General features: G+C 42.8%; 1 protein-coding gene across 1 annotated transcript in view; it reads right to left on the bottom strand.

Moving 5' to 3' along the window:
* Positions 1-14,172, bottom strand: part of LOC122799847 (rap guanine nucleotide exchange factor 6-like) — a 1,724,571-nt gene that overhangs the window by 1,050,426 nt on the left and 659,973 nt on the right. The window lies entirely within an intron of this gene.

Below are 14,172 nucleotides of genomic sequence, written 5' to 3' on the forward strand. Positions count from 1 at the left end.
TATCAAAGGAGAGACTACTGTCCACCTGGGCCCCAAGGTCTCTTATCACGCATTCGCTGTTAAGTAGACGGCTGACTATGTGGTAGTTCATGGGTACAGGGTTTTTACCAAAGGGGATGACACTGCACTTTTTGGCACTGAGCTTGAGGCCATGACTCTGACACCAGGTATCTGTCTCAGTGAGGCCCTTCTGTAGGATGTACACATCATTTACGGACTTGACTATGTCTCCTAGTTTGCAGTCATCTGCGAACTTTGTTAACCAGAGGCCTTCTGTGTTAGCCTGTACTTCAGAGAAGTAGATACCAAACAGTAGAGGTCCCAGGACGGAACCCTGTGGTACTCCACTTGTCACTGTTTTGAGGTCAGATATGGAGTCTGCAACTTTTACAGTGTGGGTTCTGTCAGTGAGTCAGTTGGCAACCCATCTTGTGACATAGGGATTTATACCTAGTTTAGTGAGTTTAGCTATAATTCCAGAATGGGGGATGGTGTCGAAAGCCTTGGCGAGGTCAAGATAGGCTGTGTGAACCACCTTACCGTCATCCACGGCTTTGGTGACTGCAAATAAAGTAGATACAATCAAAAAAAACTTTAAATGCACAGGAATGGCTATCACACTTGAGTGTGTAGCCTACAACAGTTAAACAGGTAATTTAAACACAAAAACGACTTTGTTAAAGTGCAGGCAGTAAAATAAGTACAATATTGTAGCTGAAACAAGCTTTTTAAATCTCAAAAACTCTAGAAAATCGGCGTTTTAGGCGGAATTAGCTAAAGGCAGCAAGAAAATGCAGAAAAATTATACTTAATCACTCCAAAGTCTCTCTTTTGTCTCTCTGCTGCTGTAGAACTCTGCAGGGCACCAGACAGGAGCTTGCTGAGCTGTACACTAGCCCAAAAACCTCACAAATGCAGGTTTTATAGCAGGGAAATGAAAGAGATAAAAATTGGGGTCAGGTCAGGCCCAGGGGGAGGATGGCCTCCCTGTTGTAGAAGGAAGTAGCATTCCACAAAATTCACAAAAATTGATTGGCCAAAGAAGAGCCATAAAGACGACAGAGTGGACTATTGAGGATAAGAAAGAAATGATGTATTGCTACTATTATGTAAAAAGCCCAGAATTTCCAGATGCAAGACACACAAAACAATTAAGAGAGAAATTAGAGGAAAGAAACATACTTCCGCAGGAAAAACTGTCAGAAGCTTCAAAAAAAAATTGCCTTCATTAATACAACAGATTTTTGATCATATTTAGATATGTTGCCAATTCATGTAACCCCATACGAATTGCAGAAGGAGTCATTACTGGGCACATTGCGGGTGCTGCGAAGAGCACTACTGGCTGATATCAAAGACTGAAACAATACTAATTTCAAGAACTTTAATCATACTTTAACTTAGGAATGGGGTCCATTCCCATCATGGTATTAGAAACCCAAAAGACTTGGAGAAATTAAAAAAGGCAGATTTTACTGTCTAGCCTGAGAACTGACCATAACAACTAAAGCAGGGGGTGCTTAACATTTGTTAAGGTCGGGTCTTGCGCCATTTTAGCTCTTAAATGATTTGTCTTTTTTCCAAATATTGGTGCGTAATCACCACGCTTGCATGCACTACAATAATATTAAAGGCACATTAGAGGACAAAATGTTATTACAGGTAACAAATATTACAGTTTTAGATAGGCAGCTGAAGTTCAGAGTTAAAAGAATACTGACATTAATAAGGTATAAGCTCATGTAAATAGCCTTGGGCTAGTTTAGTCTGTCATATGCAGTGATAGTCAAACTAGTACATATGACAGTAAGTTGACTTACCACTACATATGATAGTCCAAACTTGTCCAAAGCAATTGACATGAGTTTATCATGTCATACCTCTACATACATCTAGATATCTTGCCTTCAGTTGTCTGCAAAGTATCAGTATTTTGGTTATATATTATAATGTGATGATATGTAGCACATGTACAATTCTGGGGAATAGTACACTGAGTGTAATGGATTGTCTTGCTTCACTAGATAGTACATGGGCTATTTTGTAAGACAATAAGTTGCTTTAAAACTTTTTCTGCTCAGATTTCTGTTTGTGTTTGGAAAGACAGATTTTGATTAAATATCATTCCTACGTACTTTCGTTTTGTAGTAATGGAGAGGAATGTGCCTAAGAATTCTTTTACTGTTACCTCTTGCTCAGAAGCAAATCTTTGTGGAGTCTCTAGAAGCATTTTTTGTGGGTTAAGAGTTAAAAAAGAAGTTATGTACTTATCATAACATTCCATCTGTGTTGTCCATTTCCATTATTCCTCAACTGGTGGGTTCGGATCTAATCCTCAGATCCAAATTGGCTATTACTAAAGTTTGTGGTAACCAAAAAGCTCTTGAGTTCCTCCCTTACAAATAATGCACCATCCCCTAACATACCCCAGAACTTGTTGGCTGAGTTACCTAAAACACAAATAAGTATCCTACAGAAGAAACTATATTTGAAGCTCAACATTAAGTACAGTGGTATCCTTATAACATCTCGTTCTTCCTGAGGCCTAATGTGATAAGGGTTGGGGGGTTGGTGTGTGGGAAGTTGAGGAAGAGTGAAAAGTACAGTTGTGTACACTTACCATAAATGTATTCACTGTTGCAGTCATCACATTTGGGTTATCCATGCCAGGATAGCCCTCAGTCGGCCCAAATACCAGAGGCTTAGCATTTCTGCGTCGGTTGCTGTCGCTTCAGGACTGACATCAGGTTGTCAGTAGTATAAAGTAAGGCAGCCGACGCCATTACATCAGTTTTTCTTGCCCTAACTGTCAGGTGCCCCCAAGTGGGAGCCAGGATATGGTGGAAGAACCCCACCAGTAGAAAGTAAATACCAAAAAGTTCCTTGTAATAGGTGAGAGAGAGAGAACGAGGGATGGAGGGAGGGAAACCAGGACTGCAACAGTAAATACACTTGAACATCTACATTTATGGTAAGTGTACACAACTGTACTATGTTCTTCATGTTTCAGTGTTGCAGTCATCACATTTGGGTTGATTCCCAAAGCTGAGGAAAAGGGTGGAGGCAGTCAAGAAGACTGGGGGCTGGCTAGGATGCCCTGCAAGACTGCAGTGGCAAAGCCTGCCCTGGATTTGGAGAAAATACGCAGGTGATAATGCTTGGTGAATGTATGAACAGATGTCCATGTTGCAGCCTCCAGGATGTCCCTAGTGGGGACTCCTCTGAGGAAAGCTGTAGAGGTGGAGGTTTCTCTGGTAGAATGAGTTCTGACCCTCTTAGGGGGAGGTTTCCTGTGTTGCTTGAAGCAGAAATGGATGCAGTGTGCTATCCACTTGGAAATGGTTTGTTTGGATATGGCTTTGCCCTCTGCTCCTACAGCAAAGCTGACTAACAACTGATCAGTCTTTCTGAATGATTTAGTCCTGTCTACATAGAATCTGAGCTGTCTGTGCACATCTAGAGAGTGCAGTATTCTTTCCCCCTTGTTTTGTGGGTTAGGGAAAAAGGTGGGCAAATGAATGGATTGGTTGAGAGCCACAATGGACACCACTTTGGCATGAAGGATGGGTTAGTCCTGAGGGAGACCCTGACAGCATGGAAAATGATGAAGGGCTCTACAGCCATTAGTGCTTTTAGCTCGGATATTGTTCTTACTGAAGTGATGGCCAGAAGCAAGGCTGTCTTCCATGAGAGAAACTTTAATTCTGTTGAAGCTGCTGGTTCTCAAACTCAAAGATTAGGTCCCAAGCTGGGGTAGCTGCTCTTCTGGGTAGCCTCAAGTTGCTAGCCCCTCTGAGGAACTGTTTGATGAGAGGGTGTGAGAAAAGAGGTTGCTCAGTGCTGAAATGAGAAGAGATAGCAGAGGCATGAATTTTAATAGAGATAAAGGATAGACCACTGTGTAGTAGGTCAGCTAGGTAATCCTGGATGAGAGGTAGGGAGGGCTGTGCCATATCGGCTCCCTTAGCCTGGATCCAGGTGCAGAACCTTTTCCATTTGTCAGCATAAGACTTTGTAGAGCTAGGGTGTCTGGCCTCATGTATAACATCTAGAACCTGTTTACTCAGATTGGCAGCTTGTACAGTGGTAAGGGAATAAGCCAGGCTGACAAATTGAGGGTCTGCAATTGGGGATGCATGAATTCTTCTTCCCTCTGGGTCAGGAGAGTTGGGATCTGAGGAAGATGCCATGGTGGCAGACAGAACAGGCTGCGCAGCATTGGGTACCAGTGCTGGCGTGGCCAGTCTGGGGCAATCAGGACTGCCCTTGGTTTTTCCTCCTTTATTTTGAGCTGTACCCTGGTAATGAGAGGTAGTGGGGGAAATGCATAGACCGTGAGGTTGACCCACTAGAAAAATAGAGGATCCACTTTCCAGGCCCTGCAGTGAGGCTCCCTGGTGCAGAACTTGCTGAGCTGATGGTTGGAGTGGGAAGCAAAGAGGTCTACCTTCGGGGTGCCCCATTTCTGAGTTATAAAGGTAAAGGTTTTTTGGTTTAGCTGCTACTCGTGTGGGTCCAGAAGATTTCTGCTTAAGTTGCCTGCCAGAGAGTTTAGAGAGCCTGGCAAGAATTGTGCTAACAGGTGTAGTTGCATGGCTGAGGCTGTGTGCCAAATGGTTACGGCGAGCCTGCATAAAGGGTAGGAGTGAGTCCCTCCCTGCTTGTTGACATACCACATCACTGTGGTGTTGTCTGTTTTGATCCGTAGAACCCCTGGAGAGAGAAGGGGTCTGAAAGCTGTCAACGCGTGCTGGACAGCTAACATCTCTTTTTGGTTGATGTGCAGATGTATTTGATGTGGACTCCATTGGCCCTGTATGCACCTGCCGTTCAGATGTGCACCCCAGGCATAGTCTGAAGCATCTGTGGTGAGGGTCTGGGTGGAGTGGGGTGGTGAGAAGGGCAGTCCCTTGTTGTGGTAGCATGCTGCTGCCCACCAAAGGAAATATTTCCTTAGACAAGTTATCATTGGTATAAGAGTTTCCAGGTCTTGAGAGTGTTGACACCAAAGGCTTTTTAGGTACCATTGAAGTTTCCTCATATGCAGTCTGACATATGAAATGAGTAGAACGCAAGATGCCATGAACCCCAGAGCTTGCAGGATTTTCCTTGCAGATAACTGGGGTATGGTGGCTAGTTGAGAGAAACAGACTGTCAGGTAAGCTTGCTTTTTTGGTGTAAGGAATGCCATCTGGGATACTGTATCCAGGCTTGCTCCCAGGAATATAATTTTTTGGGTGGGTACTAGTTTGGATTTCTTTTCATTGATAGTGTACCCTAGGGAGGTCAGTAGGTCCTTTATAAAGGCCAGGTGCTTGAGCAGCTTTTCCTGCCTGTCTGCCTGAATTAGGCAGTCATCTAAGTATGGGTAAATTTGAATATTTCTTTGCCTGCAAAAAGCAATGGTGGGAGCCAGGCATTTTGTGAAAACACTGGGAGCAGTAGATAAGCCAAAGGGAAGCAGAGAGAACTGAAAGTGCAGAGATTCTGCCCTGAAACATAGATATTTCCTGCATGATTCCCTGATTGGGATGTGTAGGTAGGGCTCTTTTAGGTCTAGGGTGGCTAGCCAGGCATCCTTGGAGAGCATAAATAGTAGTTGCTGAAGGGTGAGCATTTTGAATTTTGGTATCACCACGAAGGTGTTTAGAATGGATAAATCGAGGATGGGGTGCCAGGTGCCCTCTTTAATGGGTACCAGGAAGAGCCTGGAGTAGAAACCTTGGCCTATCTGTTCTGCAGGAACATGCTCTACGGCCCTCATGGAGAGCAGGGAAAGGACTTGTTTTTTGGTCTCTGCCCACTGGTTTGGAGGTAGATCTGGGAACCCTTTTGGGGTTGGTAGAGTGTGGAAAGAAAATCTGTATCCCTGGGACACTACGTTGAGGACCCAGCAGTCATTGGTAATGGTGGCCCAGGTGCTTGTGTGGAAGGACAGTTTTCCTCCCAGGGGCAAGTGCATGTGGGCAGAAGGAGGGGGTGGAAGTGGACAGTCATTGTGAGTTCTTATCATGAGGGGGAGACTTTGCACTCTCTGGTTTAGAAGTGGAGGTACTCCATTGCTTTGATCGCTGCATTCCCTGTGGCTGTTGTCTGGGGGGTTCTGAGCTGAAATGACCTGGAGGGGGCAGGAAAGAACCAGTGTTTGGAGGGGCAATGCCTATTGAACCTGGGTGGCTGGACCTGCAGGAAATCCTTAACTGTCTGCATAGATTTAGCTTTTTCTTCCATCTTTTTAAGACCTCCTCTGCCTTGGTGCCAAATAAGTTGTATTTGTGCAATGGTGTATCCAATAGTTTAGATCTGATATGGTCTGTCAAGGGCTGTTCCTTAAGACAAGCGTGCCTTCTAAGGACAGAACCGGTGACTGCTGCCCAGCAAGATGCTTGTAGGGCATCAAAACCCCAGTGTAAGGTGTGCTTAGTTACTTGACTTGCAGAATGTATTAAGTTTTGCAACTCTTTCTTTTCTGCACAAGCAGGAAAAGTTGACATTTTTTGTTTGAGGAGTTCCATGGTATGCTGCTGGAATTTTAGCATATGGAACTGACAATTTAGTACTCTAATAGCAAGAGTAGCAGAGGTGTATACTTTTTTACCCCATCTGTCTAATGCTCAGTAATCCCTGTCTGAGGGGGTGGGATTCTTAGCAGAAGTTGCTTTAATTCCTTTCGGCCACTGAGAAGTAACCTCAGGGTCAGCAATAGGATTTTTGAAAAGAAATGTGTGAGAGTCAGGGACTCTGTAATACCTGTTAGGTTTCCTGGGAGGGAGGATGCCAGGAGTTAAACTAGATTCCATGAAAACATCATCCACAACATCAAGGACAGGAAGAATGGCCAGGGATCTGTGCTATGGAAGATCTAAAAATTCCCTGAGTCTCTTTTTAGACTGAGGGTAGTCCTGACATTCCCATTGGAAATGCTCCCTTAAGTATGAAGGGTTTCCCCAAAGGAAAAATCTTCAGGTGGTGAGGCTGAAGGAATGTATTCCTCTGCATCAGAATCCTCATAAGCAGAGAGGGGTTGCATGTCTTCATATTCAGAGGCATCAGAGTCATCGGACTCCTGTTCAGATAATTATACTGGGGACAAATCTCTTTTTCTTTTGGAAGGGGTAGCTTGGCTTCCCCTGATCAACATTATAAGGTCTTCCGCCATTTTAAGCATTTGTGACTGAGGCAAGGAAGCAGGTGCCTGAGATAGGGTCGTCGGTTTCTTGGGTGTTGTTCGTACCCTGGGCCTTAGAAACTCAGTAGTTTTTGAAAGAACAGAAGATGTGAAAGAAGTCATCAGTTTGTGTTGAGAATCGGTAGTGCGAAGTACTTCCTCGGAAGCCGGTGCCTGCTCAGCGTCTCCGGACCCATGCAAGGTAGAGACAACTGCAGGATGCTTAGTCAATGAAGAGTTTTGTGGCATACAGGAGTCTGAAAAGGTCTCGGTAGCAGCCTGCGAATCCACAGAAGTGGGCATCAGGGGCTGCGAAAGCTTCTCGCTGAGGACTGGAGAACTGACGACTAGCTTAACGGAAGCATTGTCTGTATGTTTGGACCTGTGCGGTCTGTCTCTGTCTTTATCCTTACGTTTTTTCAGAAGATCTGATGTCGGATGGCTTACCGAAGCCATATTGGAAATTGAGGACTGAGAGCAAAACTAGCTACAATAAGGGCCCGACGACATATAGTTCTGGCATTGAACAAAGCACAAAAGCGACAGCGGGGGACATTGTGGTCTGGGCCTAAGCAAGTGACGCAGTAAGAATGAAAGTCTCGGTGCGGTATTTGCTTTCCACAGGCGAGACAATTGGTAACTTTTTCTGACATCAGTTAGAGCAAGAAAAAAGGATCCTCAACGGGGTACTTAGCATTAGAAGACTTCCACTTCAATTAGGAAAACAAAACTCAGGTAGCGGCCGACTGGCACTCGTGCGAACTGCTTCTGCTTCGGGCTCCTTGGGAAGAAAGACTGATGTAATGGTGTCGGCTGCCTTACTTTATACTACTAACGATCTGACGTCAGTCCTGAAGTGACAGCAACCGATGCAGATATACTAAGCCTCTGGTATTCGAGCCGACTGAGGGCTACCCTGGCAGACAAGACTGCAACAGTGAAACACGAAGAACATATGGACAACACAGATGGAACATTATGGTAAGCACATAACTTCTTTATCTGATATTAACCATTTTCATTCTATCCTCAACTGTTGGGACAGAGTCCCCAGCTACCTAACATCCCAGGTGGCCTCTAAGGAAGGATATTCCTAAGCACAGCTGAACCAAAGGCTGCTCTTCACCTTGAGACCAGATCCAGTTTGTAATGAGTGATAAAAGTATGAAGACTGGCCTAGGTTGCAGCTACACATATGTCACCTATGGAAGCTCTAGAAAGAAACACTGTAGAAGCTGCTATGGATCAAGCTGAATGGGCTCTTAAAGGTTTTGTTAAGGTTAAACCCAACTTGTTGTAGATGAATGATATGCAATCCATCAGCCATCTGGCTAAGGTTAGCTTTGCAACTGCTTTTCCCAATTTAACATCTGCAAAGGACACAAATAATTGATCTGTTTTTTCTAATTTTTTTATACTATGTAAGTAAAAAGGTAATTGTCTATAAACATCTACTAGCTGTAACATATATTCACCTTTGTTTGCAAATTTAGGAAAGAAAACTGGCAGATTAATGGACTAGATTATACTGGATTCTGACACCACCTTAGGAAGGAAAGAAGCATTAGTACGTAATGTGACCCTATCCTTATGAAAGTTCAAGTAGGGAGGTTTAGACAACAATGCTTGAAGTTCTGAAATTCTTCCAGCAGAGGTAATGGCCACTAAAAATAGTTTTCAGGTCACGAACTTAAGATTGCATTTATCTGCTGGTTCAAAAGGAGACTGAATTAAGGCCTGCAGTACCAAGTTCAAATCCCATGAAGGAGGAGGATCTTTGTACGGTCATCTTAGAAGGAATGTATCTCTCATAAATATTTTACAAAGTTTAGAAGAGGTCACAGAAGAATTCTCAAATCGAACATGAAAATTAGAGATTGCTGCTAACTGAACTCCTTCCAACTTACCGACACAGCTTATTGATGTTCCTGTACTGAAAAACTGACTGAATAAAGCGAACGAGTGGAGCAGTGGTCAAAGCGAGCCTGTTTCTGGAACATCAGCGGTCGGTATAACCAGCACAGATAATTTAAATTTTTTGACTACAAGTTAGTCCAATACAAAAAGCTACAGTTGGAGGTTAACTGTTTAAACAAATGTATTCGGCATCAACAAATTCCGAAGGGTCTCAGGCAATGGCAATTCCCTAATGGTCTAGAACTCAATAGTCCTTATTTTCAATTAACTTGACATTTTTAACCAACAAGTGTGCCCTTTTTTGGAAATACTAGTACACTATTGCACTGATATGATGGTTACCTTAGAAACAGACCTGGAAATACTCGATAAATTAATAAAAACTGACTTGGACTGTGTTAGATACAAATTTGAGTATGCCAGGGTCTTTACTAGCATTTAAAAATACATGGCAAGATTAAAAGTAAATAAAGACAAAAACCTTCTACGAGACATGAATGATTATGAGAAGGGTATGGCATACCCAGAGCCATCGCCTTCACAATTTTGGGGACAGGGGGTTTCTGACATGCTCTCAAGCACAGTTAATGCTGTATTACAACAAAACAACAATTGAAATAATGTTCAGATTTCCATGAATCCTAATAGTACGGCAATTAATAACAACAAACAGCCTTCGGACCCGCCCGTGAGGAGGAGTGAACGATTACAGGACCAAGCACGTCAACGAGAAAATGTTGCCAAAAACCAGAATCAGCCCAATCAGGATTTTCATGCAGCTAGGAGGAAGATTTAACCAAAGCGGACCAAGCATGTCAAAGAGAAAATGTTGCCAAAAACAAGAATCAGCCCAATAAGGATTTTCATGCAGCTGTGAGGAAGATTTAACCAAAGTGGAACAGATCACTTTGGGACCACCCACATACTCGCAAGCAGAACAAGAAGTGGAAATGACTGCACTTACGAGTGAGGCAGCTTGTACTGAAGAATTAAACAAAAAATATTGCATTATTATTAAAAGCAAGGGTGATGTCTTTAATATCTTTAATTTTCCCTCTACGGAGATATCTAGTGATACTGCAGACCTGTTGGCACGAGGATTAACCTTCATATCAAGTCGAAAGGCTGACTTAGCAAGAACCTTAATTGATTTCAAAGTCTTCCTGCGTAAGACTAACTTAACTTTGTTGGCAAGTAAGAATTTAGATGACAATAATGACCAGCTTAGAGTAGCAAGAACCTTTAACCCGCCACTACACCCCGTTTTGGCTTTATTTATTTATTATTTATTTTACATTTGTTAACCGGGGGTGTCTGACTGAGCCGAAAAGGCCCTTTTTCAGCAGAGGCCCGGGGAGAAAAGCTCCACAAAGAAAAATTACAGACACATTTAGTTATTTAGACATGATCAGTATACACACAAATTACAAGAGACATGTTTTTACAGTGGTATGCGGCACAAACAGTTACAGTGGAGAGAACAATCAAAAAAATATTAATTTTAAAAATAAAAGTAAGTAATAGATTTGTGGTGTACGGCTGAACTTTGGAACGTGGGTAGAATACATACATAGTACACAGGTACAGTACATACATTGTAGATTAGCCAGTGTTTGTGAGTAAGATTGAAAAACTATTATCAATTGCTCTAGATTTAGTATGTATATGTTATCAGCTTTCATTAGCCTGGGGAGCAATCATGGCACTGCCAACTTTGCTTGAGATGTTGCCTGATAAGGTCTTTAAAGGAGGCTTTGGATGATGTGTTCTGAATGCTAGTTGGGACAGAGTTCCATTTTTTAGCCACCAAACTACTATATAGTGCATCTCCAAAGCCATTGTAGCTGTTGGTGACTTCTAGTAGTAGTTTGCTTGATGATCTAAGAGGACTTTTGGCTGAGTGATGTTGTATTTGATCAAGTGTGTAAACTAAATATAAGAAACTTGTTTAATAACAATAACAAATTTATTGATCAAAAAAGCAGTAACTTGAATAATTTTGAATGGGAATTGCTTAACACTTTAAACAATTAGATGTTAGGATTATGAAGTGTGACGGGGGGTGGGGGGTGGGATGATTTTCATGGATAAGAATAATTACAAAGATAGAATGCTTGAGATGCTTTTTACTGACAATTATGAGTTTGTCACAATGAATGACGTTTTTGGTGCTTATAAGAAAATTAAGTTCTATATTACGGACTTATTTATTGAAGGGCAGATCGATCTGAAAATCCAGAATTATTTGGATATGCCTCCTCCGATGTTCTTCGTCTTCCATTGCTGCAGTCCTAACTATTGGTGGTCGTGTCCAGTCGGCCCGGCCGAATAGAGTATAATAAGGCTGTCGTCAGCGCGGGCGACTGGCGATCAATGCTAATGGGTACTGTCGCATGACGGCATCATATCGTCATATCCTCAGTCTTTTGCCGCGTGGTCCGCAGCAGGGTTCTGCAGGCGAGGTTGGCGTTCTGAAATATTTCGAGCCGAGACGGTTCAGGGTTATTCGTTTGTTGTGGGGAACATTTTGGGGAACATTTTTATTTTTCTTTTGTCAGGTCCTCAGAAAAAGTGAAAAACTGTATTTCTTGTGGAAACAAATTCTCGGATTTCCTCATATACATTTATACTACCTTAAGGGCCTGCCTGAGCCTTTTGACGTTGTTGTCTTGTTGGCTGTGTGCTGGGTTTAACAAACAACTAGAGGAGAGAGGGAGTTATTGGTGCCCAGGGACGTTGCAATTTTGAGTACCCAATTAATGAATGCATGCGGATGCTAACCGTCAAACGCGCGCAAGCGCCAAGCGCAGCCTTGAAGAAAAGGGTGAATGGACGTGCCGGTCCCGGACGTCCCTCAGTGGAAGAATCTCCAGTGGAGCCAGAGGGAGGGGTTTCTAGGGAGTATGGAGTCTCAGGCAGAAAGGCTACTGTTACAGGATGTAGGGAGGCAGGGAGGCAGGAGGCAGTGGGGGCTTCCTCTCTAACCATTCTTCCTCTCTTCCCTCCTTCTTAGTTAGTCTTCTTCTGTTGGTGGCCAAGTTCAGTTTGATTAGGCCAGTTCAGTTCTTATGGGCTTCCTCCTTCCTAGCCTAGTTCTGTAAAAAAAAAATATGTACAATTAAAAGAAAGATTTGATTACCATGATTAGAGTTCTATTCTATGGGCCCTCCTGATAAGAGGGGTATGACAAGGGTTTTTGGGTTCAGTTTTCTTCTGGTTCAGGGGGGCTTGAGTCTTCTCTGCGGAAGATTTGCGGGAGTACATTCATTATGATGATTCTCTGATGCTTGCCCTCTCCTTGCTTCTCCTCCTGAGGATTTTTTTTTCAGAGACTCTGCATTCCATGGGAGGATACTTTAATGGGACTGGGATTACTCTGATTCAGGAAGAGGCTGGGAATTCTTGTTTTACCCCACCCCAGGCCCTGCCCTTAGCTATACCTCCTGTGTGGTGGAAGATGTTTTTGATTTTCAGAGGCCTGCCCTGACCCTGATTCCCTCCTGCCCCTGTTAAACCTGATAGGTACTATAGGGTGGCTCATAATGAAGTTTAAGTTTCTACACAGGAGAAACTTCTGTTTCTCAGGGGCCTAGGCCTAAGCTGTAAAAATCTGTCTGTACTGAAATGTTACTGACACTGACAAAGAGGGTGGGGGATAGGAGGGGGAGTAAGAGAAAGTGTATAGCTTCTTCCCTCTAGTTGTCAGTTTCATTGAATTGTCAGTTTCACATCTTGCTGAAATATCAAATATCTCTTTCACAATTGAAAGAAGGTGTGGATGCTGAGGGAGAAGGTTGGATTATAAAATTGTGCTGAAGTAGTTTATGTGTGTCTGAAATGGTGTTTTTTCATTTCTTTGCAGGTTTTTTTTGTGTGGCTGCTAGGCCTCCTCGCCTCGTGAGCATGCCTGGTTGATGGATCAAAATTTAGCCAGGCATGTTATGACCTGCAAATTTTAGACAGTCATTTACAGTCTGATGTTTTGTTTGGTTCACCTGTGGAGAGATGTTTAAAAGAAAATGGAGGACAAGCTAGTTTAAAGAAAATGGAGGGGACAAGCTAAACTTTGCAAAACTGTTAAAGATTTTGTTTGGGTACAACCACCGAGAATAGTAGAAATTATCTTCCCTTTCAGCTGCCAGTAGATTCTTGTCTGGCGTCTCCTTTGGAAAAGGGACTGTCTCTTTTCAAGAAAATTAGGATTTAATTACTCAAAGGCGGATGGGTGTTGGACATCATTCACCAAATTTTTCGGACTACTCCAAATGGGGATCATTCAGCCACTGTATCAGAAAGGGGGGGGGCCTTTTTTTTATTCTTGTTCCATCCTACCACAGAGAACAAAGTGCGTGGAGACCAATTTTTTTCATCCTCCTCTCCTCAACATTTATTCCCAAGTTCCCCAGTTTCAAGAACAGCCAGAGCAGCAGCTTTTACCCCTGCCAAGAGAAGATCACTGGATGGTAACTTTAGATCTCAAACCTTCAGCCTTGCATGTGCCTATCAAGGTACAGGAAGTATCTGCAGTTTCGAGTGTTTCGAGCTGATTAAATTTTCAGTGCTCTGCATCTGCATTGCCCTTTGGCTTTTCTATCAGAAAGGTTCTGATCTGCTGATAGCTTACTTCCATACAAAGGACTTCAGGACTTCAACTCTATCCTTATCTGCCTGAGGCTACCTTTCTAGCTCAAGAAAAGAAAAACCTTCTAGTCTGGCTGATATTACTATAATATGTGATACTAGGAGTATTCTGTCTGCGAAATAAGAAAAAAAATAAAGTCTAGTACCCTGAGACTGCATACAGCAGTTAATCCCAGTCATATCTGGGATCCCAAAAATGCACAAGGATCTAAATGACCCACCTCACCACCCAATAGTGGACATCAGGAATTCCATTACGTATGCTTGTGCTAAATACATAGAAGAAAAACTGAAAGTGTTTTTAAAAAATGAACCCCAGATATGTAAAAATTGTTGGATTTTTCTTGAGTGTATTAATGCACTAACTTTTAAACCAAATTATAACTTTGTCACTATTGATGTTAGGGATTTGCATACTGTAATCCCACATGATTTAGGTATTCAAT

This window comes from Protopterus annectens, chromosome 4.part0 (assembly GCF_019279795.1).
Source record: "Protopterus annectens isolate FY-2018-M chromosome 4.part0, PAN1.0, whole genome shotgun sequence".
Classification (NCBI taxonomy): Eukaryota; Metazoa; Chordata; order Ceratodontiformes; family Protopteridae; genus Protopterus; species Protopterus annectens.